General features: G+C 37.0%; 1 protein-coding gene across 2 annotated transcripts in view; it reads left to right on the forward strand.

Moving 5' to 3' along the window:
• LOC124160613 (chondroitin sulfate N-acetylgalactosaminyltransferase 2-like) overlaps nucleotides 1-27397 on the forward strand; it is a 321481-nt gene that overhangs the window by 211896 nt on the left and 82188 nt on the right. The window lies entirely within an intron of this gene.

Raw genomic sequence — 27397 nt, forward strand, 5'->3', positions numbered from 1 at the left:
TTGATACTTTATGTCTTGTTTCCAGTGAACAATAAGCACGCAAAAGTAAAGGAAAATTATAAAATCTAGAAAAATGGGATTGTTTTTATCCATTCGGTTTCGTCATTTAAATATTTATCCCATCCTGCGGCTTGGAATATGCTTGAGGGACACGAAGTTCCCTAGCTTTTGGCTTCACAAAAGTTTTAATACTCTTACTTCTTAGTTTTGCTTGGAAATTGAATCTCTTAGCAATCGAATGCAGATTAAAAATTTTCTTGGCCCCAATTTTTACGCTCTGCAGGATATTGCCGAAATGACACTTTCACGGGTTTCCTCCTGAAAGGCGCTTCGTCTTGCTGATTGTCACTCCCACGCCTTTTCAGAAAGTCCCCGGAGAACTCCTCTCTCACATCAAGGGGACACACTATGGCAAGTTTTCCGCCTCCTTACTGCCTTTTAACCTTTCTGTCTAAACTTCCCTCTCTGACATTCGTCTTTGATTTTTCCACCCTTCTTTGGGGCATATCGATCAGTTTTGGTGGTGGATGCAACTAAGAAATTTGCCCTTTCACAAAAATTATGTGAATTGAAGATTTCAATCTCAATTTAGTATGGGAAAATAATTTTTTGTTCCAAATATGTGTCATTATCATTGCGATTACCATTGTGGAATTCTAAATATTGGTTGCGTGAATTCTTCTCGGAATTCTCACCGTTTACAAATTCGGTGTATATTACCAAAGTTTCGGTGTATATTATCAACGATTCATCCATCGTCATCAGGGCTCTTACACCCTTATGAAGATGGTTGAAATATTAATGACTCAAAAAAAATTAATCGGTAGATTTTTCACGAGAAAACTTCACGCTATCAGTGCGCCGGGAAAGAATTCTTTCACATTCTAAATAATGGTGCTTACATGCAGATAATTGGGAATCATTATTTATTCACTAAACGCTGAAGTACTTTAGAACAAAGGCATCAATGATTAGAGAAATGATATCTCGAAATACGAATCAAGAATCTCGAGCTTTGACTATTAAACAAGCATGCTTTTAAGTCTATTTTATACATCTATACTTAGTTTTTCGTGAATAATTTTAATCTACTATTTTACTAAATAACTTTTCTCCCTAATAAAATTTCTTTAACCTGGGGCAGTACGTAATTCTCATAGAACATTTTTATCCATCAGTATTTATGTTTTATTTAATTGCATCATTGTACGGTATTTACACATTAATAGGTGGGTTTCATCACTCTTTTGAGAAAGATTTCACTGACATCTTCTTTCGCTACGTGGTATGGAACACCTCTCGTTTATCTAGGAAATAGTAAAGTGTGTTTGCTAAAGCATTGAATTTCATCTGCCCGTGACTTAAAATAAAAGTTTAATTAGAAATAAACATATTATGTACAAGTTGTAAAGGTATTAGTTGGAAAATTGTCTGAAAAATTTGTATAAAATTCATGAAACCGCATTTCACATCGTGTGAAAAGGATATGATGCATATGGTAGCTTTTACTTCAAAAACGTTTTTGAAGACGTGATTTTGTAATTAATGCACCTCATAATCATAATCATGTAACATGATAGAAGTGAGATAAAAATGTGAAAAACACCCTAACCGTCACCTATGTGAGCCACATTTTTAGTCAGCGCCTTGAAGTCAACCTTCACAATTTTTACGAGCACATTAAACGTATGTCTTCTCTCATCTTGCTTTTCTTATGCTGTTACTGCACTCATTTACGTTCCCTTTAACTTCTGTGTCGTCGGCACTGAATAAACTCCCAAGTTAAAGTTGTGAGTGCGTGCCTAAAAGCAAAGGGCACTTTTCCTTTGCCATCTTCTCCTGTCTTCTCCAACCATCACCTGATCTCAGCTCTCTGTTTTTCCTCTTAGTTCTTGTCTTAACCTTACCTCTGAATTTTTTTAGTACAACGTAGAACTTTTTTAATACCATTGATCAAAAAACAGTACGAAAAAGGATTTAAAGTATTATAATATTCAGGTTGATTAAAGACGATCCCTACAATGCAAACTTTATTTCAAAATGCTTAATTTACTTATTTTATATCATGAAAAACATAGTTTAACACTGATTATTTATTCACAGGTAATCTTAACGGACTTACCTATATATAGTAGTATAAAATGAAACTTTTACACAATTTAAATCAAGTCTTCTTCATAATGGACAAATAATAAATTGCAAGTACCAAAAGTGTAAAGTAACCTTTATCTACTCGTTTAAGTACTGCATGTTACAGTAAGAAGTCGGATTTTTCATATTGAACCATTGCAGCTGACAAAATCGGTATTGATGTTTAAATTACTCTTACCGAAATTCAATTTTGACAGGCTCAAATCAGCCTCAGCCGCCCGAATAAAATACAAAGTGAGACTTTCATAAAAAAATAATTTCTGGTTGTGTTAAAATTACTGAGAAATTAGACTTGCTCAAAATGGATTTTCTAATCATATGCACTAAATGATCCAATTTCTTTACAATGAACTCTGCCAAATTTCTATTCTCTCTTGCTTTAGTAGCTCTTCAATCACATAGCAAACATTTTCCTAGGACGGAACTGTCACAAGTTTTATTCAAATATTATAATCACAGAGATAGATTTCTAATCAGGTTTTTCCATCTTTCTCTTGACCTCATGGAAATCTTAACGTGATGAACTAATAGTTATCTTCAAAATTAAAAACAATCGTATAAAATGCATTGAATTACGTGAAATTAACATTTGGTTTCAGAAAGAGAGTAGATAAACCGCCTCTTAAAAATATACTGAAAGGTTTTACAGTAGGATTGCAACATGTCGATAAAATTTTTATTTTGGAGAAAAAAGGAATTTTTTTTTTGGTACATGCCGATATTTTTTCATTATTATGAATTCGGCTTTAAGGGCATTGTTAGATTTTTATCTGCATTTACTTTATTATAGATTTATCCATGAAAAACCCAGTTTTTAATTGCACATGAAAAAAAGTTCAATTTTCGAATTATTTTTTCGTTATTAGATGCAAAAATCACTATTTTAATCAAAGTTGACCCTTAGCCACAATACCACAATGAATCAATATGCCTATCTAGCCCGATGGAGGTCTTCTCATTTTATCGCCACACTTGATCGGTCCCTCCTTATCACTTTTCTCGTCTTTACTCTGCGGACTTCCCCTTCTCTTCAATATTGCAGTGGAGACGAGCGGGGTTGAAGGGACCTCAGGCGAGAGTTGGCGGGCACGAGGCGAGGGGTCAGGGAGCCCGCGTCAAGTATCTCTTCACACCTCCGATGGGCACCTGGCCTTTCCCCACTTACTACCCTATCCTCCACCTCGGTACGTGCCTCCTCCACCCTCTTCCTTTCTCTCCTCCTTCTTCCTTCACTTTTGACTCGTTGCTCCCGTCTCCTCTTGGTTGAGTTTGCGCAATTGGGTTGCACTAGGGTCAATAGGTTTGTGTGTAGGCAGCGCCTTCCAGAGGAAGGAATATTATTTCATTCGTATTATTGCAAACCTATCATTTGTATTAATAAACTTCTCTACAATTTGCGCTAGGGTACCCAAGAGAAGATAATTCATTGTATTCTCCGGAAAAGTGTTAAATCATATGATTTGTGTGCTACCACACTCGATAACCAGATCATCTTCTGCACCCGACGCTGGCATTTTGTCTCTCAATATTTTTATTCTTCACAAAAGGGAAATTTTAGACATTCGTAACGCATTTTCTCATTACAACACAAGCCGCAAGAAATCAAAACAAATATTTTTTTCCAGTTTTCATCGTACGAGTATGCTTATACAACACCTAATCTTATGGAATGCTATCCGTAAAATGTGATATTTTTTCTTCGTATGAATTAATGAAAATTTCATTGCATTTTGGGGAAGAATACCAATAAGTCATAGAATAACTGGTACTGGATGTATGTGTATAACTTCATTCCCGAGAGAATTTTATATGGGCAGGTGCTTGCTTCCAGAAAGTTTCGGCACGTTAGTATTGTCCCAGTCATATTTTACCTCATTAAAGGATAAGTACTGACAATTGATGAGACTTCTTACTCGGCACGAGTACAGTATTAAATTATAGCTGTGTGCAAAGATTCTTTATTTCACCTGCAAACCTAAGTTTTTGAGCTATCCTCAGCTTCAGTTGACCGCATTGTAAGAAAACGTGTAGTTAATGCATTGTGTTAGAAGTAGATATGACTTCTCAATTGTTTTGGGCACTGTTCTTGCACACATTCTTCACTTGTTACTAATCGGGTGAATGGCTCATCTCCAACGTTTTTGCTTTTTCTGCTTTCGTATTTAGGCATGAAGAGTCATATAAATTGACAAAAGACTTAGTTAATGTCGGATTCTCTTTAAATAAACTCAATAAAATGCAACCCGAAATATTTATTCAATACCCGATTTCCATAAAGCCAAATTTACCACGAAATATAAATAATATTGACATCCTTCTCTAGTGCATCTTCAGTCATGTCTAAATTACACCATCCATGGCTATGCATAAATTCAAGGGTGATAGTATGCTGGCAATCAAAGGTTCTTAGATTCTTACTCTTCACTGAAAACGGCAGCAGAGTAAGCTGGCAAAACTTCGGCAATTGAGCATTTCACCGTTTGATAATTCAAGAAGAACTTTTGTTTGGTATCCATCGAGAGAGCCTCAAATCTGACAACGCTCTCCTATTACCTTTATTGAAAAAACAATATAATTAGCATTTCTTCGACAGAATAACTGTTACGGTTATTTGAAGCATGGATCCTGGAACGTATGCAATTTTAGATAAAGAACTGTATCGCGGGTTTTCCTTCGCTTTAGGATAATCTAGCCTACATATTAGGCTACTTAATTAACTGTAATGTAATACGTGTTGCCAAATGTGTAGGATGTATTCTTCTGTATTGAATCACTGAGTCAGTGTGCGGATTTGCGTATTTTTTTACCTCATTGAGTAAGTATTATTCATGGATTTTTCGGAAATTAAGTTTTTACCTACATGCTATTTCTTTAAACATAGGTAAAATGGAGCCTAAAAAAAGCAAAATTTTTTTTTTGGAAATCTTTGTCGAGCGATCGTCATTTCTATCTTTGCTGATAAATTAGGAAAAGAATCCGTTAACAGATAATTTTAGTATTTTTTCTGTAACTATTTAATCGATTTCCTAGAGTTGTTATGATCATAAAATCGGAATGTATTTTCATTTTGCGATAATAATAAAAATAGATGAATACCCTGATTAATAATGAAACAGCGGGAAACAACATTGTAAAAATATCCTACTGCTCTACAAAACTATCACTGATGACATAAGTATCCTCTCCTGCTCTTCTGTACATTAGAGATTTCTCTACAGGCACGTACATCCAAATTAAATAATCTTATGGAAAAGAGTAAACTTTCGAGATGAAAACTCAACTGAAAATCATGCCTCATATGTTTTGGAAAAACTTCGGAAAGTATTTTTCAATTTTTAAAATTTTTTTTTGTTCCAACCTTTTTTACAGAAAGTTTTACAGCAAGTGCATATTTTGATATACGTCTCAAATATCTCATTCTATCACTAGAAAAAACAAATTTAATAAATGGACGAAATATTGGCCCCCAGTAAATCAAAAACCCCTGTCACAAACGTGCTTTTTCTTGCTTGTCAAACCTGGAATACACCTATATCACAAAATAAAAAAGTAAAAGGGTAGGAGGTGCCTTAGAGACTGCACTCTGATGGATTAAACCTAAATCCGTTGAAATTCCAGTCTCGGCTGACCAAAGAACTCTGGCCGTCTGGTCTGCTTTTTTCCAACCTCTGAAGGCACGTGAAGGTCATTCTAAATCCCCCTGCTTCGGCTCATCCAGTGATTCAAACGAGCCCCAGCTTCCAGTGCCGGCTATCCTCGAGGCTCCAGCTAATCTTCTTTCTTCTGTGAGGAGTCTCGTCTTGCGCGTGCGGCGAATGCGAATTAATTAACACGAAGCTCGTGTGCGGGGCTTGTGGCGGCGGCGTTGATTCATACCCGGGAAAGAGTGAGAACACAGAGCACGTTTGGATGCTGGGTCCGAACAATGCCTTTATTTATCATTATTACTTGCGGCACTTTGCTTCTGCTCTTCGTACTTTATTGTGAGGATAATGCTCCCATTTTTTTCCGCGATGAATCTTGGGTTGGGATGCTTTCAATGTAAAATAATGGTACGATATTTAATAGGAGTCGCAGTTGGTAACGATAAATCGCATTGTATCTTTCGGAATATTGTATATTTCCAAATATGAGTATCTATATGGCTTGCCGTTCCTTTTCATTCGGGTTTATTTGTGAGGAGGTTGTAAGAGTATGAATTGTAGGCATATTCTTCATTCGTCTAGTGATGCTGCTTGAATGTTGGTTGGATATATCACTAAAGAAAGTGTAGAAAAAATATTGTTGTAAATGAATTATAAATAGTACTTTAGTTGTTTTTTTCATGTACGCACTTAAGCTTTGGTTGCATAAATTATCAAGGTAACACAAAATGAACTACACTATATGTAAAGCATAAATATTATTATTTTGGATGGTAGCCTCAAACAGGTTATCCCTTGCAGCTACCTAAAATTACTCAAATTTGTTATTGTCATGTAATTTGTGTGTGGAGAAATAAAATTATTATTATATTATTATATATGTAAAGATTGTGTTCACCCCTAGTTCACAGACATGTGAATATTGCTCACTAAGAAAATGGGGTGAGTTCATTTCCTTGAGCCTCCTAGAGGTTCAAAGATTAGATTTTGGGGTGTCAGAGGAATTCATCCGGACTTTGACCTTACCAATCAATAGCCAAGCATTCTATACAGTAGAATACCACACTCTCCATCCTAATCTTATTGTTACTATTATTGTTCTTACTGATAATGGCAATTCGTGATACATATGTTCATTTATAACTCGGTGAGAAAGTGACTATTTAAATAAATTATCATTGGAGTCCATTCAGTGCCAGTGTTGGAACCCGTGTTCCCAAATCCCGCTTTGTGTTTGGTATTGAGAAAAACAAACTTATTTTGATCAATTATATCTGAATTGATGAGAATTTTCGTCTATATTTAACTTACTTGGTACCTAAATTAAATTAATTAGCTCTTTTTTCTCTAATCATGCAGGTAAGGCGAACCAAATCGTTATTAAGAGATACTATGGTACATAACTTAAGTGATATGCATGGCACATTTGAAGAATAAATCACACGAAGCTTTTGAAATCTTATAATTTTCATTATCCTTCCCGATTCAACTTCCGAGGTTATTTCTTTTCTACAGTAATCATCGGTAACTTGTTGGGTTAATCATTATGGGTCTGCGCATTAAAATATTAAAATAAAAAGATTTTTTCATTAAGTTTATATTCGTACTGATTGCACCAGAGCATCTCGCCTCTTATCGTGGAAACCCACTCGACTTCTTATGAGTGAAAGATTGTAATAGGGACGTGAGCACTTCAGCTCTGACACCTTTGGTAGCGGTTATTGTGAGAATTTTACATCTTTGTGGTCGATTGTCTTAGAGCAGCTGTAATCTTTAAAAATAAAAGATCTCCTGCTGAATTCGTGGCATTGTATTATTTTTAATTATTTTTTATTGATCCTCAAAGATTTTTTATGCTTACCCAAGTCCTTTTGCATTCATAATGTATCGTTGCTCGGTTTCTATTCCAATTGAAGAACGCCAGCTTGTCATATTATTCCTTGTATTCTAGTTGCGCGTTCAATGCAAGTCAGAATGTATTATTTTAATGGCATTTTTTAAAGATGTGATTTAAGTATCGAGGAGTTTCTATTCTGTATTCTTAATCCTGCCATTGCTGCGATATATTCTTCCATATTTGCTAGAGTTTTGTAGTTTTCCGTTAGCACGAGTAATTATTTTCATTTTTTATATGTAGGTATGTGAACTTTAAGTTAAATCACGACAGAGGGATCGAAGTATAATCTTATTGATGATTAATACGTTGGAAAATTTTGCCTCTTTTTCATGCCCAAACCGACATTAATCGTGGCGTGCCTCATTAAAATGTCTTAGCGTAGTGTCAGTGGCATTGCTACTCAGGGTCCCGGGGGTCCAGAACTCCCGAAATTTAAAAACACAAACCTTCCAAAAGAAAACAAAATATTGAAAAATCATGAATTTACAATAAATTTATTTAACAAATGATGTTTTTTCTATTATTAAAAGTGTTAAAATTAGTTGGAAACCCAATGTTTAGTTTCCTGTTTTTCAAAAATTTTATTTCCCCCCTGGTATTCATCTACATCTACATCTACATAATACCCCGCAAGCCGCCTAAAAGGCGTGTGGCAGGGGGTGTTAGGACACCAGCCGTTTACAGCTGTAGGTATAAAATGAGGGTGGAGGTATTGGACCTCCACCCTCATTTTATAGTGAAATTTTAGTCATTTCTGTGCGTTTGCCCATAAAAAATATATTTCCGAATGTCTACAAGTTGCGTGACAGTGTAATCACATTCGTGCCTTCCCTATGATTTTCCGCTGTTTAGTTTTTCATTAAATTTCCATTTATTTTATTCTTCCTTGTAAACCTAATTTAAATTTCTCCCCTAAATCTGCTACAACTGCATTAACAAATTTAGGAGCTTAACTCCTCATGAGTAGTACTAAGAAAGATTTCAATCACTTTGAGTATCATTTAAAGTTGCTATTAACCTTACAGTTAAAAGTTCACGTTTATGTTTCACAACTTTTTCCAAAATTCTTGAGACCTAAAGACAGTATTTGCATGGTTAGTATAATGCAACGCACTATTTGAGGTAACTTCAATCGATTTTCACAATATGCCAGTCGGAGGTATGTGTTTTTATTTCTGATTAACTTTCTCCAAATATGTTTTTGCATAAAATTTAAGTTTTTTTGTGGGAAACTGTATTACCTCCGCTGATTTGTCAACCCTTTTCAAAACTTTTGCCCTTCATATTTTTTCACCATCGCCTTTGACCTCGTCAAACCCTCCAATAGTCAGTCACCATTTGCTCTCTTTGTATCTCCTTTTCATTCCTACCCGTTTCCAACGTTCCTCATGTTTTCTTTTATATACCCTCCCTCGTCTCCCCTCTGTCTGCAGGACCTGAGATTAAGCAGGGCTACATTGTAGGTAAATTTGATGTGTTCAAACATGTTCAAAGTGATTTGAAGGAGGGTACGTTCCCTTCGGATTCACATTCTTCTGTTATTAGATTTATGAATTATCACCCCTTGCTTTGATAAGGGGAATTTCACATTGGTCAAAATTTTATCTCATACCACGTACGCTATATACATTAAATAAAATAACACATAAAAAATTTCAACAAAAAAAAACACGGTAGCAATTAAAAATTTTAAAAGTAGAAGTAGTTGTGCTCAAACTTTTTCCAAGTGATTTGACGGAGAGCTGTTCCCATCGGAGTCATATATCTTTTTAATTACAACTATGCATTATTAACCCTTGCAATAATTGGGGAAACAGAGAGATTAGATTAAAGTCATAAATGAAAAAAGACTTCGATTAAAGATCATGATACCAATTAAAATTGATTTTAAGAGCTAATTTTAATGCCATCCTCTGTAACTAAATTATTTTTTCATGATATAGTTAATAGTTTAACGTCTTTTTAATGGTATTTTTCTACCGATCCTGAATTGTTAACCCTATTCTAAAATTTTGGCCTTCATATTTTTTCACACTCGCCTTCGACATCGTCAAACCTTCCACATGTCACTCACCTTTTCCTCTCTTTAAATCCCCTTTCTTTTCATTCTCACACGTTGTCAATCTTCTTCATCTTCCTCATGTTTTCTTTAACTAAGTTCTCCTCTCTTCCCTGTCTGAAGAACACGATATTAAACAAAGTGATATTGTAGGTAAAGTAGTTGTGTTCAAACCTGTTCAGTTTTTTTTTTACGTAGGACACGTTGCTTTTTCTTTCGTATGTTTTTAATGGTACTTATTGGATCCCATCTCTTCCAATGATTAGGGGAAGATGAAATGAGTACCAAATTGTATTCCACGAACGCTGTATACATTAAATCAAACTCACACATGAAAAAAGAATTCGACAAAAGAACACGAAGTCAATAAGAAACGAGTTTTATAAGCAACATTTCATGACTTCTTCTGTAACTAGATTATTTTTTTACGGTAAAGGTAATGATTTAATTTCTTGCTCATAGGATTTTTTTCCCGAGCCTGATTTTTCAATCCTTTAGAAAAATTTCGGCCTTCATATTTTATCATCTCCGCCTTGGACCTCGTCAATTGTCACTCGCTTTTTCTCTCTTTATATCTCCTTCCTTTTCATTCCTACCCGTTGCCAATGTTCCTCGCCTCCCCCATGTTTTCTTTTATTTACTTCCCTTCTCCCCTCTTGTCTGCAGGACCGGAGAACTTCTTTTTTATTCCCACATTCCCACGCAATATCCCACTCCAAGTTTCAAACCGCCGCCCTTTCCTCGTCTTTCCAGTTGAAACAACTTTGCCCCGCAGGTCGAAAGAAAGGGAGAGAAAGAGTTTCTCGTGAGTTGAGAAGACTTTTCTCTTCTTCCCTCTCACTGCCTCACTGAATTACATTTTTATTCGCATTTTTTCTCGAGACTTACCTCAGTGGGAGTTAAGCCGAAGTGAGGGAGTGCGGGTATTTTTACTAACGAGCTTAGTGAACTAGGAGTGCCTACTGTTCCGGGAATATATGACGAAGCCACAATAATTGCTAGTAAATGTATAGATATAACTCATGAAATACAGTAGTACACTCGTAAAAAGAGAAAAAAATACTTGGCATTTCGAATGTAGAATGCAAGCTAAAAAGTACTTTTACCAATTATGCTGTTTTAGCGGAATTTTTAACGTATCTCATTACCACTAGTATCAAAAGATAGGTCGTTTATAATTCTATGCATAAGTTTAAAGGCGCGTGTGACTTTCCAATGTTGAGCATACGACGCATATGGCTTATTGGTAGACAGACATACTCTGGCGAGTCTACAACTCACTCCAACTAGTCAATTGGATATTAAAGTGAATTTGGCAAGCATATATCCATTGCCTGGGTAAGTTTAATATTTGTGCGGATAAAGAAGGCATTTTAAAAATGTTGACAGATGATTAATATTGATATTATTTTTAGATTTTACAATTTGCTGGAAGGTAGAAGGCTTACTTCATTATTTTCTATTTTTCAATTTTTTTTCTTTTTTGATTAATTCCATTTCCCCAGTAAATTAAACTCTTATTCAAGAAGTTGAAAACGACAGAGCATTTGAAATACGAAGCTCATCAATGGATAAGGAAGCGGATGAGCTTGGTGTGGCATAGGTGTCGACGAATGGTCACCGGCCACAGTGAAGAAGCGGGTTGAAGGATTATACGGCGCGCTCTTCTGCGAAAGAGCGTCAGGATGTGGGGTAATGGAATGTTTGGGGATTCTGTGGGTGAGCCGGTTTGCGGGGATGGGAAAGAGAAGGGTGGATGTAGTGGCGTTCAGGGTGCCCCCGCGGTGGTTGTCCTCGCGACAGAAGGAATGGACGGATGACCGTGCTCTAGCCCTTTGTCGCCTCGCGGCAACTCAAGGGACAAAGGTCGTCCTTTGGAATGCGCCCAATCCACAGACCCGCAGCGGAATAAGGGCCGTAGAGAAAATAACCGCGTACCAGCTCCCACCTGAGAAACATTTAACATCATGAAAGCTCAATTTCCGTACTTCTTTATTTCTACGGATCCAGTTTTCGGTATGTGACCTGGCATCCACGTGAAATTTCTTCATTTGTAGAGTAACCCTTCTCGATTAATAAGTCTTTCAAGGCGAATTTCTCTGTGAATTTTTCACACAATTTGTGCATTGCGGGTGACTCCGTAAATATATCACCGTGACTAGTCCCGGTATTCTTAAATTAGTCATTGTGATATCGTGTAATTGATTTTTTTATTGTTTTTGCTCCTGATTTACGTAAGTACAGAAATTTAAGGAGTGTTTGGAAATTTTGTAAGTTTACGATTTTAAGGTTTAAAATGACATCATCTTGAAAATGGCGTTATGTGCCGATAAGGAGGTCGTTGTAAATAAATAAGTGTGAAAATAAACCACTGCTTTCACTGTACTTTTTATCAAAGATTTCCACTGAATTACGCCAGAAACCGTATCTTTTAACCTGAGATACAGTAGGTAATAATGCTTTCATTGATTGCTAGTTAGTGGTTAACTGACTAACACAAATAGATTCGTGCATCAACTTAGGACGAAATATGATAGACTCCTTTTCAATGACGGATTCAAGTTCTCAAAAGTATGTTGTATGCACTTGTATCATTAACGATTAAGTAGGTATTTTTTTATCGTGCTGGATACTTAATGTATAAATTTCTTCGGATACGAAATTACAGCAAAAATATGCAACAGCGAAAAATCGTCATTTATTTGGATTTTGGTGGTTGAGGAAATTTTGCTTGCAGCCGACTGGTTAATCTCGCCTTGATTGAGAATTCAGCTATGTCAAGGAATTCGGAGAAATTTGTTTTCTCAGTAGTTCACCGAATACTTTCTTATTCACTGTTGCTCCTTCTTGTTTTTTTATTGACTGTGGATTTAAATATTGCATAAGTGAGAAAATGATTAACCAATGCATTCACTAAGTAGAGTTTTGTACGATTTAGCATTTTATGCTGTCTCTTTTTGTGTTTCGTAGAAAGGCGGATTTAGGGGTGCAGAGAAATACGTGCCCCCCCATAAGCTCAAAAAATAGACAAGATTTTAAATACAATTATCATTACGCTCGTTTTATTTTCTGTATTACGGAGCCTCGATCATTTAATTTAATATTAATAACTTTCATATCAAAATAAAGAGAATATTTTCTACAGTAATTGTTGTATTATTTTAATCCTACATATAAGAAGACCTGTCAGTCCCTCGTGCCCCCAGAAAAAAATCTTGGATCCGCCCCTGGTTTTGTGTGCTATAACCGCCGAAATATAAGGCCCGCAAAGGCCTCTGGAAGCGCCTTCAAAGAAAGTAGATCAGAAGTCATGAGAGAAGACAAAGAATAAAAACGTGCGCATTTAATTATCTGCACATGTAAACACGAAATAAATAAAAGCATCATATTCTCTCCAACGTGGGAAAGAGCATCGGGGTGTACACACATTTCAATCGTCCTCAAAACTTTTATTTCCTCCAAGACGCTGGCTGTCTACATCGTAGGAGGGCGGATTCCCACGAACAATGGGCGAGCCTTCTCTTTGGTGTTAGTCCCTCAACTTGCCTGCACCCTTCTTCACAACACCGCACTCCATCCCTTTAACCTGAAAACCCCCTCCGGCGAGATAAGACTTGACAAATGGCGGATTCGGCTCGAGGCCCGCACACACGAGGGAAGAGGGCAGGAGACAATAACGTACTAATCCAATGTTCCAACTACCGCGTCAAGTGGTAGACGCCGCCGCCATTGGAGAGAAATGGGGAGACAGTTGCTCCAAGTAACGTTGCCGAAAAACCTTTTTTCGGTCCCCTTTAAGTCCCACGGACCGCAGTCCTGTGGCTCCACAAACTCCAGTACTTCCTTACCGACTCACTTCCTTTCGCCTCAGGAATTAACCTACGAGGCCGTTGTCTTCTCCGAGTCATCTTGTTCCTGTTCTCAGTTTCTCTTTTTTCCATCGTAACTTTGGCGATTTAGCCACTCACGTATCAGAGGGAAATGTCTTCACTTCTAGTGGCATTCACCATCTGTTGTCCATTCTTACCGATGCGTGCGTTTGTTTTTTTGCACCATATCAATTGAATTTATTTATCAGCGTTATCTTGCGTTACATTCAATCTTATTACATAAACCTCGTAAAGAGAGTGGTTTAAAATATTTTTTAATGAAATCGCGTAAAAAATTAATCAAACCTTTATCATCAGAATACATACTACAATAATATTTATTGATGATATTTATTTATATGTTGAATAATATTTATTTATTTTTTTCGCCGTAATTCCGGTATCTGTCCATGTATCTATTTTGGAAATATATATACTTCACCGGAAAAACGCTCATTCTTTTTCTCGTCTTATTTTGCTATATTTAATAGATAAAGCTATTTTAACGATTGCTGTACCTAATATGTGAATTTTTCAAACTTATCAACAAACTGAACACTGTCTGTGAAAAAATTATATCTCCGCTTTCGCTGTCATCTATCAGTATAGTTACCAGTTTTCTAGCCCATTTTTGAGGGTCTATTAGACACTAGCCTATTTCGGCGTTCACCGCAACATTATATGCATTTTTGAGCACCTTAGAATCAGTTAAATAATCTATGTCACTTCTCCTTTTGGTGTATTGATTTTGAAGTATTATTTTTATCTTGTTCATAAAGTTTTCACTGCACCTTTTTAACCGGAAACAATTTTGTACTTTGTTGCATATTAGCCCTAACTACTCTCCCATCAAGCTGGCTTATTTTTATGCATACATCGTTCGTTATTTTCACCATTGTCCTCTTTTGTAGCGACACGATAGGGTTTGTTTCCTGCTTTAATTTTAAAAATTTTTATATACGATTTATGTGCATATAATTGTTCCTTTTTTAAGTATTACATTCTTTTTGACTCATATTCGTTGAAAATACAATTATTTTGTATATTTTTATTCTCTTAAATGTAATACTCACTTGATAATAATATTGGAAATTGATAGCCTACTCAATTTATAGAATGTTTATTTAAAACTTACCTTCTTTCGTATGTTCTATGATAATACACGGGTTAAGCATATTTATGACTCTTAAGGACCACAACGTTCATAGAAATTGATAGAATTAAAACTAAGAGGATCGGATATAGTATTTAGCTCATCGCCTCTTATTCAGTTTCTTTCACCAAAACTCATTTCCGCTCAGGATACCACTTTTGGAAAGAATAAATGCGAGGGAGAAAGGATATCCGTTGGAATAGTTATTCTTTCCATTCCACCACGCATCTTTCTCCTGAAAAAAAATTGGCCAAGAGTCTCATTGCCAACCCTGAACGTCGAGTTAAGGGTATATTTCCAAGAAGCCTTATGGAGCGGGGAAGGAAGTATCGTAGTAGAACCACGGCCTCTCTTTTCTCTCTCTCTTCCTCTCTCTCGGAGTGGTGGCTTTACAATTGTTAATTTTCCTCAGTGGCTCTCGGTGGACGGTTACGGCGAAAAAGTTTCCGCCGAAGGGTCCTTTCCAGCGGTGGGACAAGAGAAGGGCGGTCGAGGAGCAAAATGAGAAGAAATAAAAGTCTGGGGAGGGAGGGGGTTTCCAGTTTTTCATTAATCGCGGGTCGGAGTAGAGAAAGGAGAGTTAGATTCCGTGGGTTTTATGGGAGTCGGTTTTGTTGGGTTCACTTCGGGGAAGAAGTGCGCACAAGTTGAGGCCGTAGGGGATGGTGACTAAGATCGCTTTAAACTCGCCCTCAACGCAAGGTTTTCTACCGCTCCGTTTTTTTTTCATCCCTTCTCTACTGCATTTGAGACTTATCTCCCAATTTCTTATTTTAGAATTTGGAAGTGGGCGTTTTCGGGTTTAACCGTCGCCAAAAATCGCATGTGTAGTAGGCTGAGTGGGCGTGAACATTGCATGAGTTCAATCTCTAAATTAACTCAAGATTATTTTCACCCGAAATGATCACGTTCGTCTCTCATAAATTTTACCAAAATCACTAAATAAACAACATTGCTATCAATTCTCGTCAGTGCTTAGGAGCGATTAATTAGGTTTTTGTAAGCCATATTACTCGTCTTGGAAGGGCAACAATGGGCTTATCATCGAATTTAATTAATTAACTTTTAGGCTAATTTACGAGCCTCTTGTGCATTATTCATTCGCACGGGAGTCAAATATTCATATTAATACATGTTTTTTAAATTTTATATCATGTGTCTTCATTTAGAAACGTTAACTTGAGATTTTAACTCACTGAGGAAGTATTTCGAACGTTTACGACAAGGAGTTTTTTAGGGCTTTTTTAAATTCAATTTATCACACTCTCTTGCATGTTTTAAGAAATAAAATAAGCCTTTTATAATTTCACTCAATATAATTTCGTTTCACTATTGTTCACTGTATGTTATTAAATACATTGCCGACATCATAAGACACTTGGTCTTATATTGACAGGATGAAAGGATTCATGAAGTAAACTAAGAGACGTACCTACCTCTGAATACGTTTATGGTGGCAAGACGTTCCCCGCCGCAAGGTGCCTTATTTTTCTCCCAGTTTTGCTCTCCGAGGCAAAAGCACAAGTTTTATACGCATGGACTGCTTGAGGTAACGCTAAACTTGGAAGATCCTAGGTAGACTTTGAAAACTGTTTCGTAAATCCTTTCGTCGAGAGTAGTCTTCCTTTTTGTTGCCATCGAGCACACATTTCCCCTACCAACTCAACGACCACCACCGATGCAGGTCTCTCATAGTAATTACTGCAATTTGCGAATGGCCTGTCACACAGAGTGGCTAGACCTAGACGTACACGCTCTTAGCTTCAGAAGTGTTTCTGAGTTGAGAGTAATATGCAAATGGGCTTATCTTTTCGGATTCACGACGGATTTAACAACATTGCGAGACGAAAAAAGGCATCTTGAGTCAGGAGATATAAAATGCATTCAGCTATGGAGTAGGGGCTCTGAATGCTTGTGTTAGAGGATAGATGAGTGACTCAGCAAAAGTTTTCGGCATGGAGCATTGCATTATTTTGTCCTTTATAAAGATATAAATGCATTTGCTTCAATGAAAAAAGACTCGTGAATAGAGATATTTATTATAGAAGGATTTTATATAAATTGAAATAGTGAATCCAAACGAAATATTATCGAGTTGATATTTTATTAATGATTTATAAAGAAATTATGTAAATATAAGAGTCAATCTCTCATCATACTAAATAGGGTCGTTCACTCCTTCAGAGAAATAAGGTAGATAGAATATATTGTTATGTTTCAACAGAATAGTTTTACCCACTAATGAATCCCTCGTTTGTTTAAAATTACCAACTTCAAAAGTTGCAACCTTTTATTCATGAGTTTGTGACTTAATGAGAGTTTGTGGTTTATTAATTGGTTTGGAAGAACTGCTCATTGACGAAGCAAATCGCGCACAACACATTGGACGGAAGTACTTGAAGCTGAGAAGCTGTTACCCACTCGGAAGGACGACATTAGGTTTTCGTAATGTCATGAACTTATGTGTCTAAGGATGAAGACCGTCTTATATTTACCGGAAATGACCCGATAAGTACTGTTCGAAATACGGACAAATATGGGGCTATTTATTTTTTTAAATTATATCACATATAAGAAACATGGTATTGTTTTTCCACTCCATTGTATTTTCTGTCTCGCATTTCCACTGCATTAGGAAATGATCTCGCAATTTCTTATTTTAGAATTTGTGAGTAGACCTTGTTGAGTTCAACTATTGCTGAACACCACATGTGTAAAATCTCTGAATTAGCTCAAGATTACTTTCGCCTCAAATCATTACATTCGTATAGTAAGTACCTATGTCAGCATTCATGCCTCGTCACCTCCCCCAATTCTTATCCCATCCACCTTTTTCCTTTCCTCACACTGGAGGAATGTGCAACATAGACCGATTGCCGGATTGCAGCAACGGCTCCCCTCCCTCGCAGAGACGCCTCCTCCCCACCCTTTTTGCCACCCACCTTTCCCGGAGGAATGTGAATGCAACGCCGTTTGCCGAATTACGACAAACGGCTGACTGGGGATAAAAGCAAGGTGAAGTAGGTGCAGAGCTGGACTCGGGTGGGCGGTCGCTATGCGAAGTGCAATGTAATAAGAAATAAACATTACTTTTCCAACATATCTGGACTTTCCTTTCCCAAATCCCTGCCAAATTTGTCCGATCGAATCCGAGAATACTAACAGTATCTCATAAATTTTGCAAAAATCACTGAATATAAACTGTATCGCCATCAATACTCGGCAACGCTTATTAGCCATAAAGTAGTCTGTTGAAAGGAATTTTATTAACATATTGGATCGATTTACAGCAATGGGTATGTGTTCTTTAGGCTAATTTATGTGTGTATTATTTAGTGCTAAACGATCCCATTGCTGTGCTGAGGATTGATAAAATGATTTGCTAAAGAGGCAGCTAAGTTAATTCGAGTATGATATAACACTTTCCCAGCGAATAGAATGAATACACTTTTCTATGTTTTCCGCGTGGGTAAGGAACTCTATGAGCGCCGACGTTTCGTCATCCGTCTTTTCACCCATTATCAAGGCTATTTGGGAGAGTCAAAAGACTCAATTTTATTTCGAATCTTACGAACCTTTGGAAAATTTAACTGAGCCACTGATGAGTATAGCCTTGATAATGGGTCACGAGACAGAACACGAAACGTCAACAATCTTAGTTTTTGTTACCCACGCGGAAAACCGAGAAAAATTAGTCCGTTGAATTTTTCGCACAATTTGTGACTAGTCTCGGTGTACTTAAATTAGTCAAGAGCGAACACCTCTGTGTGTTCAAAGTTCGGGCCTTGCTCTACGGTTGTGGCGCTACACGTACGATTTGGACTGCATATCGCATCTTATGCTCAGCAGTCCATACCACCTTGTCCGGTACAGGCGATGAATTTCCGCATAGAAGAATGAAAACTCGGTAGTACCTTGAATAGCTATAGCACTCGACCGGAAATCGGGGTATCCGGGTTCAAATCTCGGAAAAGGTGAATGATTTTTATCTCTGTTAATTTTTCGCACAATTTGTGCACTGCGGGTGACTCCGTGAAGTTATCACGGTGGCAGGTCCCAGTATACTTAAAATTATTCAGTAATTCGATTAAAAAAGGTGCCGTTGTAGTAGAAGGAAGAGAGAGGAGTGAAAATGAAGTTAACTGCACAGCGGAACGAGTAGGGAGGATAGGTAACTAGGCTACCTGTCTCCTAACATCCCACTCTGCCCTCCGACCTTCCGGCCGTGACAGCAGTTGGCATAGCGTGATGGACGACTTCAAGTGGGAGTGCGTTTGCCTGGGGCAGAAGCCGAGTCGTGTCTGGGCCTAGCGCATGCGCAGATGCTGTCAAGCATACGCTAACGCAGCACTTGGGCGTCCCCCTTCAAAACATGTGTTCAAACACAGGCACGTCTGTGGACAATGGTCCCGGGTGATGTTTCCCGAAGAAGGAATCGGCATGCATGAGGTTGTCTTCTCCCGCTCAATGTGTAAGGTGACCCAGGGGCGGTGATTGCACTTGAAATTCAATCTTGGTCACGCTTCGTGAGGCAGAATAACGGATTGTTTTTTTTTTTTGTTTCGAAGAGGGGGCTTTTGGTTTTTTTTTAGAATGATTGGTTAAAAAAGAAGGTATTATTTGACCTCTGGCAAGTTGAAGTATTTCATTTCGATGTTTTGACTCCTGCATAATTTTTTTCAATCAAAACGCTGAGTCAAACTGTTATATATTTTGCAAGAATAATAAATAGTCAATCTTTATGACTGGTCTATTATTAGGGTTTGCTTAGAGATCAATTAGAAGTTCATAGACAGAATATTAATGCTATTATACTAATGGGAAACCTATATTTCTGATAACGAATTTTCGTTTGACGCTGCTATTATTTATGGCGAGATTTCTATTTGCCTAGTCCTAGCCAAGTCAACACCAATTATTCTCCCAGTATATGGCTGTTAGGCCGATCGAAAAATTTGCTTCGGAGACATAATGTTCTACTTTCTTGCAATTCGGATTTTCTTGTGCTCGGAAATTTGAACCTGAGTCAATTAGTAGCTTCGTTAATGTTTCCAAAGGTCCTCAGCCCTAAACCTTAGTGAGTTTTCTGACTCTACCAAACCAAATTCTCCAGTGCGAAGTGCTTGTGGGGAAAAATGGGCTCCCTCACTCTGAATGTGAGAAATTCACTTGTCTGTGGCTTAGTTAGTGGTGAATTCTAACCCTTTGTTTATCCAAACCAGCACTAATTGTAAGCCCGAAGCGCAGAATGGATCGTGGTCCTGCTTTAAGTATATTTAAAGTGCTTAATTGCCCTGTTTTGACAATCTTGTTATGTGAATCCCTATGAAATATCATTGAGTAAACAATCCTTGAAAGTGCGTTTTCCGGTAGGTGCATGAAAAATCAAATGGTTTCAGGAATATGTATTAACTTTCGTGGATATTTGGAACGCTCCGGCTCTGTGTACAGTTTTAAAGTATTTCAATGCTTTTTAAATAGCTTTTCTCGCTGTAAAAACCCTTGCCTTAAACATACATATAATGCATTACTTTACTATTATTAGAGTACTCTATCAATTAAGGTAGGTTTAGATTGGGAACTAAATAGGCATTTTGGCAGCCTCCACTTCTTTCATATTCGTCTATCTACAATTTACTATTAGGCCTACTCCCTATCATTCCATCTAAAAGTCCTATTCTCTTTCTTCATCTCATTGTTTACCCAACATTCTACCCTCTAACACTGATTTCAAGATCACCACCCCACTAAGTGCTCACTGCATGCAGGGGTGAATCCAGGATTTTTTCTGGTGGGGACATAAGGGTCTGACAGGACTTTTCTTACTTGAGATTGAAAACGAAATTCAATAATTACTGTAGTAATTCTGTCTTTATTTTGAAATGAAATTTATTGATACCATATTAAATGACTGAGGCTACCTAACATGGAAGATAAAACGAAAGTAATGATAACCGTGCTAAAAATCTAGTTCATTTTTTAAGCGTCTAAATCTAACTCCCACCCACATCCCCCCTAAATCCGCCTATGACTGCATTTATTCCCTCTTTCTCCTCCGTATTTCGTCAGACGCATTACTTAGATAAAGCAAAAATTTGTTTCAAGGGAGGAAAGAATATCATTTGATTTTATAAATAATTCATCCTTTAATTCATTCAATAACGCCCATTGCTAAAACGAAACATGGTGTCCCATTTTTAAAAATTTTGTATGAATATTATCGTCTGGAATACTAATAAATTTGTGAGTACAAAACGTACATTATTTGTTTGTCTTTCCTATTGTATGAATAAGAAAGTAAGTCATTCAGTGGGTTTCATTTTGATTAATGCATCTAAATTTTAAAGTTGAAAATTATTTATATTGTGAGAATTGAAATACTCAGTGATATGTGTTTACAAATCGAAGCAAATCGACCGAGATACTTTTAGGGCTACTAATGGTAACCAATGGTTACTAATCATCCATTCCTCAGGTATGAATACATCCCATGGCTGTATGAAATACTGTGTGAATAAAGAATACAAATTTGCTTCTTTATATCCTAGGTTCTGCAGCGGGTCATTTCATTATTTTCCTCTGATATTTTGAGGAAAAATATTTCCTCCATAGAATAAGGTAATATAATATCAATAGGATTTTTTTCGGTTCAAATGAAAACCAAGACCTAATTGTGACGCCATGAATACGGTTTACTGATATGCTCATGCGTAATACGTCTGCTTCCAATTAACCCGTGGATCATTAATGATTCTCTGAACGAGCACGGTGATTATCGATTCACTTTAGCACTTAAACGCGTCGGAACAAACGGTGTGCCTACGTGGATAATTAATTCCCTGGGCCATATCGGCTTTCCTGTGAATAAATAACAATGCGGAGGTTATCATTCTTGCACTGCCGAGTGTGACACTGGAAAATGAATGATAACTTTCGCTGGACATGTAGATATCCAGAATCTTCGTTAATGCTGGAATAATTCAACCTTTCACAACGTTGCATTCTATGAAAAACCTGTCTCTTCCGTTTTATACATGCAATGCCTCAATACCGTTTGCCTCGATCTTTTTGGTGCATCAGGAATTGGCGAAAGGATATAATTTTGATCACGCTAAAAAATTCCTGCTTTTCAGAATGACCAATTTGCAGTTTTGTGTCCAACACAGAGCCCTTCGTTTTATTTTTAAGTTACTTTCCGCTTTACATATGCAAGAAACTTTCCTCTTCTATTTATTTCAGTCTGCGTGACATCTATGCGGAACATCTTCAAATACAGAACTTTCTGATTCACCGCAAAAATGTAGAAATAAGTGGACGGTTAAATATATATGCACAAAATCTTCAAAGTATTACGCCGCGCCGTATGTAAACTCCTTACCTGAAATCAATGAATTCACAAAAGTTTTCAACAAAGGTAAAAGCCTTTTATTACGCTGCATTTCAAAACTCGCCCGGTGGACTGTCTATAAACATTCAAGAGATGAATTGGTTGTTCAAAAGGGAAGCGGCTGAATAAATTAATTCTTCATAATATGAGATTTAAGAATGTTGCCAGTAATAAGAGTCATGGTACATTTCACCAAGATGAAATGTACCATAACCCCTTTTTCAATTGTTGAATTATAGTGGGTCGACTTGATTGTATTTTATGATGCAAATTTGAATCAAATCTTTATTTTTAACAATTTTCTCATTTTTAGATTTTTAGTTTCGGGGATATATTTCAGCAATTCAAAAATAAGGAGTGGAAGTATAATTTCAGTATTTAGTAAGTGATAGTGTTTTTTTTTTATTGATATTGCTTAATACTAACTGATTAAAGCTGCTTATTCCTTCACAAAATAGTGTTTTTAAGGTATAATGCAGTCTCAAATCATTTCAAAAACAGTTTAAAGGTTACTGCAATGTTGTGTTTCATGTGTTCGTTTCAGGTAATTAGCAATACTGCTATATATGTCCCACATATTGGAAAGAGACATGTTTTGTATGTGCTATTTGCATTCCTTTAGAGCATGCCCTTCAGGTGACGTGTTTCCCTAACTATTGCTAAATAATTCTAAGGTTACACCAGCGTTGAATTGCCAGTGATCGTCGCAGGAAATTGGAAATACTGCTATGCAGGATCATCATCTGGGAAAGAGACATGCTTTTTTACGTGCTTATTTCATTCCTTTCGGAGTATGCTCTTAGGGTGACGTGTTTTTCTGAGTTTTACAAAAGAGGAGGAAATACATGTAAAGGTTACTGCAATGCTTGTTGCAAGTGTCCGCTTCAGAATATTGGCAATAACGCTAGCTATGTCCATTATATCGGAATGGTACAAGTTGTTTTCGCATTTATTTTATCCTTTTAAAGTATTCTCTTAAGGTGACGTGTTTTTCTGAGTACTCAAAAAGAGAAGAAAAAGGCTTAGTGTTGAATTGCAAGTGTTCGTTTCAAAATACTGGCTGGATATGTCCATCATCTGGGAAGAGCCATATTGTTTACGTGTTTATTTCATTCCTTTTGCGGTATGTTCTCCAGTTGACGTGTTTTTCTAAGTATTTAAAAAGAGCAGAAAATGCCTGCGAAGGTTACCGCAATGTTGTGTCGCGAGTCGCATCGTCGCAAATCGTTATGCAAAAATAGTCGGAGTTAAACGGCGGGAGCTAGCCTGCGGAAACTTGATGAATGTGCAGTGTGGGAGAGTTATTGTTGGAACAACTGTGCGGTCGCATTCGGAGGCGAGCATTCCAGATGAAGTCTAGAAGTTGAAGTTTGCCCACCCCTTGGAATGGCTCGCGGCGGACTCCTACCTGCGCGTTTCGGCCGCCGCGGTCGTGTTTACCCTCCGTCCGCACAAACCCATTATTTGGTCTCCCTTCCGCACGCCAACAATTTGTTTGACGAACTCATTATCGGGATGTGGGCATTGGATAGACAAATGAAGTACGGGCCGCGTCGTTCGCGGCTGGGTGCTCATGAACCGTCGGCGTAATTGTTCCAATTTTTTCCTATGGATTTATTCGACGTCTATTTCAAGCGTTGGTTTCACATTGCATGTAATGATACTGTGTTCTTATAGCTACATCAATGAGTCCGTGTGAGGTTTCTCTGTGGTAAAACCTGATCATGGGTAGAATAGAGGGGGTTCCAGGCATATTGGGATCATTTATCGTGTCGAATTGGTTTATGGAGGCAATATCAAGTAGTGTAGGAGATGATTTGGCATAGTACCTAATGGTGATTTTATTCGGGCAACAAACCCTCTTTGTGGGAATTTGTGGTTATATTATTTGGCTGTAGTTACTTAGGGTATTAATAGCGAATGTTATGGTGTATTTAATATACTTAGATAAATAAATACTTAAATTATTAATACAAAGAAATGGTTAACTGCAAAATTTTGTGCCATTATAGCCTTTTCTTTCCCATATACTTATAAAATACCAGGCTGAAATTTCTGAAAGTTCTCGTATTACCATAACACCTAGCGTTACCCATAATGTGGACAGTTGTCTTCCACGGATATCGGTGAAGAAATCGTGTTGCATTATTTATTATACATTTCAGTTCACATAGTTAGTCTTAAATTTTTGAGAAACGCGGTACATGTATGTCGAGGAGGTGGTAAGTAAGGAAATAATATTGTATCTACCAACAGATATTTATTGCGTACCCAATATATTTTTTAATAGAATTGCAGTTTAACGAAATTCATCACATTTGTTTTTAATGAATGGCATATTTTCTTAATATTTATTTTGTTAGCTCAAATGGCTCCATCGCATCAATAGGTAATATTTTAAAAGTCATCAAACGTTTTTCTTTCGGGCAAATGTGCAATGAAAAATTCCTTCAATATTTGGTCTTCATCCGCAGGAAAAGTATCAAATCTCATTTATACTCGCAATCTCAATCACGAAACCTCGACCCAACACTGGTGATACTCATATGGCTGTGGTGGTATGGTGGCTGTGCGATTCTAATCTAGTTCAAAATGTCAATCTGTCAGAAAGATACACTTTCAGAGAATGCTTAGTCTCCTCTATGCATCTCGGAGGTCGCTCCCTCCGCATCGTGGTATCGCAGCTACTTTTCATGCGTTTTAAGTCCAAAGAACTTCAGGGAAAAAACATTACATGGCACACATTGACGGGAAAAATCTTTGTGAGGATGACTCAAATAATCCACACTGTAGTATACAAGGTGCATTGGCGCCAACTCCATGGTGCTTGAGGGGGCCCTCAAAAATTCGGTATGGGTGTGAGAAAAAAATGTGTTAGGCTTGTCAACTTTCCCCTGAGTGTCCACATATCGAGATTCGAGTTATCAGGGCTCTAATGTTGATCATATGACTCTTCTAAAATGCTTAAAAAAAACATAAAACTCTCTACTTATAAAATTTCCTGGGGCAAGATCCCCGGTTTGGGCCCCCCCAATATTTTTTGTAAGTCGGCACCCCTGACATGGTGAGCATAAAGTCTTGCCACGGTTATAAAAATTTACGGTTATTATGTGATAAATTTTTATAATCAGGGTAAGACTTTATGCTCAGCCTATATTTTAATTTATTTCCAGCTTGTTCTTCAAAAATGTGAAAGGCAATGTCTACTATTGCCATAGGGTAAAATCTCCCAGTTCAATTTAGACAAGTAGTTTTAATGATGGCTGAATATCCAAGTAAGTCCAGATTTGTCTGTGAGCTGGTATCCAAGGTCATATTACCAAACGCCCTTGCATGAAACCAAAATTATTATTGACGAGAAAGTATGGTCGCGTCTGAGTTAATGGCGACAAGGCTTACGTAAACTTTCTCCGTTGTCTTTGACAGTTTTAAACAGCAAGATGGTGGAGGGAAAAAGGAATGCAATTCAACCTCGTGTTAGCTATGGTAGCTGTGGTAGCTGAGCAAGTGAAATGAACATTTCCATCTCGAGGTTATTTATATTTTCATTACTGGGAGTCATTTTCTGCTTGAGCCACAAAACTATAAAATATTTTGCTTTTACCAAGAATAATATCATTCTCGTGAAAGTTATTCGACACTTACGCATCTCAATTATATGTTACGTGAAATTTGTGAGAAATATTGGATATACTGTACTACAACGTTTCCGTAGGAGCCTATGAAGATATTCAATAGTTTCTGTTGGAGTTCAAAAACATTCCCATTTAGCGTAAAAAAAGTTATTATCCCGGTTATTTCATGCATGCAAAATGAGAATTCTCGGCACTATAGCATACTTTTTAACCATTCGCATTCCTAATGCTTAATATTGGGACAATATAGTCGAAAGATATCTGTACAGCGAAAGACATAAATGCTCAATATACACTTTTGAGGATATGTCATAACCTAGAATAAATAATTCCAACAGTAAAAGATACGGAAAATGTGTCCCTGAGGTAACCTGAATAGAAGGAACTGTTTAATATGAGATAAGCTTTTATTTGAAATAGCAGACTCCATCATTATGGACTTAGTTTTCAGGATTTTTATTATAATTGTTCATTTTATATATAAGTGGTGTAAAAGGGAGCCACAATTTATTTTTCATTGAATATTCGTGCACTAGAGAGCGGAATACTGACTCATTTCGATGATGAGATGGAGTACGCTTTCACACTTATGTTCATATTTAGTTTGGTGAAGGAGTAAATAACTGGGTGGTATTTACTTCGTAATGAACTTGGTTTAATTTTACAAATTGAGCGTTGATTGATGGACTTAATGCAATTTAACTAAAATCAAATGCAAATTCCATGAAAACTCGGTTTTTTTAATGGCGGAGGCAATTGAATTTAAGGAAAAGCTTAAATATTAGTTAGTCGTTTACATATTTTCTGAAAATTACTTCCACCAAAAAATGTAATTTTGTCAAATTTTACCTTCTAGCATCACGTTAATGAGCAATTTTTTCACTTAATTATAAAAGGTGTAAATTGTAGAAACTGCAGTTCCTTATATTTAAAATTGGAATCATTAGTTTATCTCATTCACCACCGGCCGAAATTTCAAGAGAGTTGGATTCATAATTTCACTGTAGTAATTTGGCAAAGTAAATTATCTTGCGTGTTGCTCTTTCTGGCATAGACCTCGCAGCATGTTTTAAAGTATATGGGTAGCTAACCACCATGTAGACGACGTTTTGCACTTTATTGCTCAAAATAAATTACGTGCGCATCCAACTAATTTCCATTATGTGCTGCAGGTAACCGCAGCTAAATTCATTTTCATCTCCCGTCTCTGTGTAGACAAAGGCTTTAGAGCTTTTGTGGGCTCTGGCCGCTTCCCTAAATCTTATTTCTTAAGCTGACTGACGCGTTACGACCGCCTCGGGCGCTATACTCGCTCTGCGTTGGCCGCGAAGCCAAGGTCCCTTGCTTTGCATTGGAGAAATAGCGGAAGTGAGGGAAAAATATTATAAATTTGCGCGGTAGAAAGTGCTTGAGGTGGTGAAAGGTGATAATGGAATCAGATTTCACGTGGCTGAAAAATAAAGGATGACTATACTGTCGAAATAACTCAAGGCCAAGAGTTTTCCTCTTTAATGTTCACGCACAACTTATTGCCATTAGAATAACACATAGGCATTCTTGCCTCTTTATGAGTTCAAATTCAGCTAAGTTGGCATTTATGAC

This window comes from Ischnura elegans, chromosome 6 (assembly GCF_921293095.1).
Source record: "Ischnura elegans chromosome 6, ioIscEleg1.1, whole genome shotgun sequence".
Taxonomy (NCBI): Eukaryota; Metazoa; Arthropoda; class Insecta; order Odonata; family Coenagrionidae; genus Ischnura; species Ischnura elegans.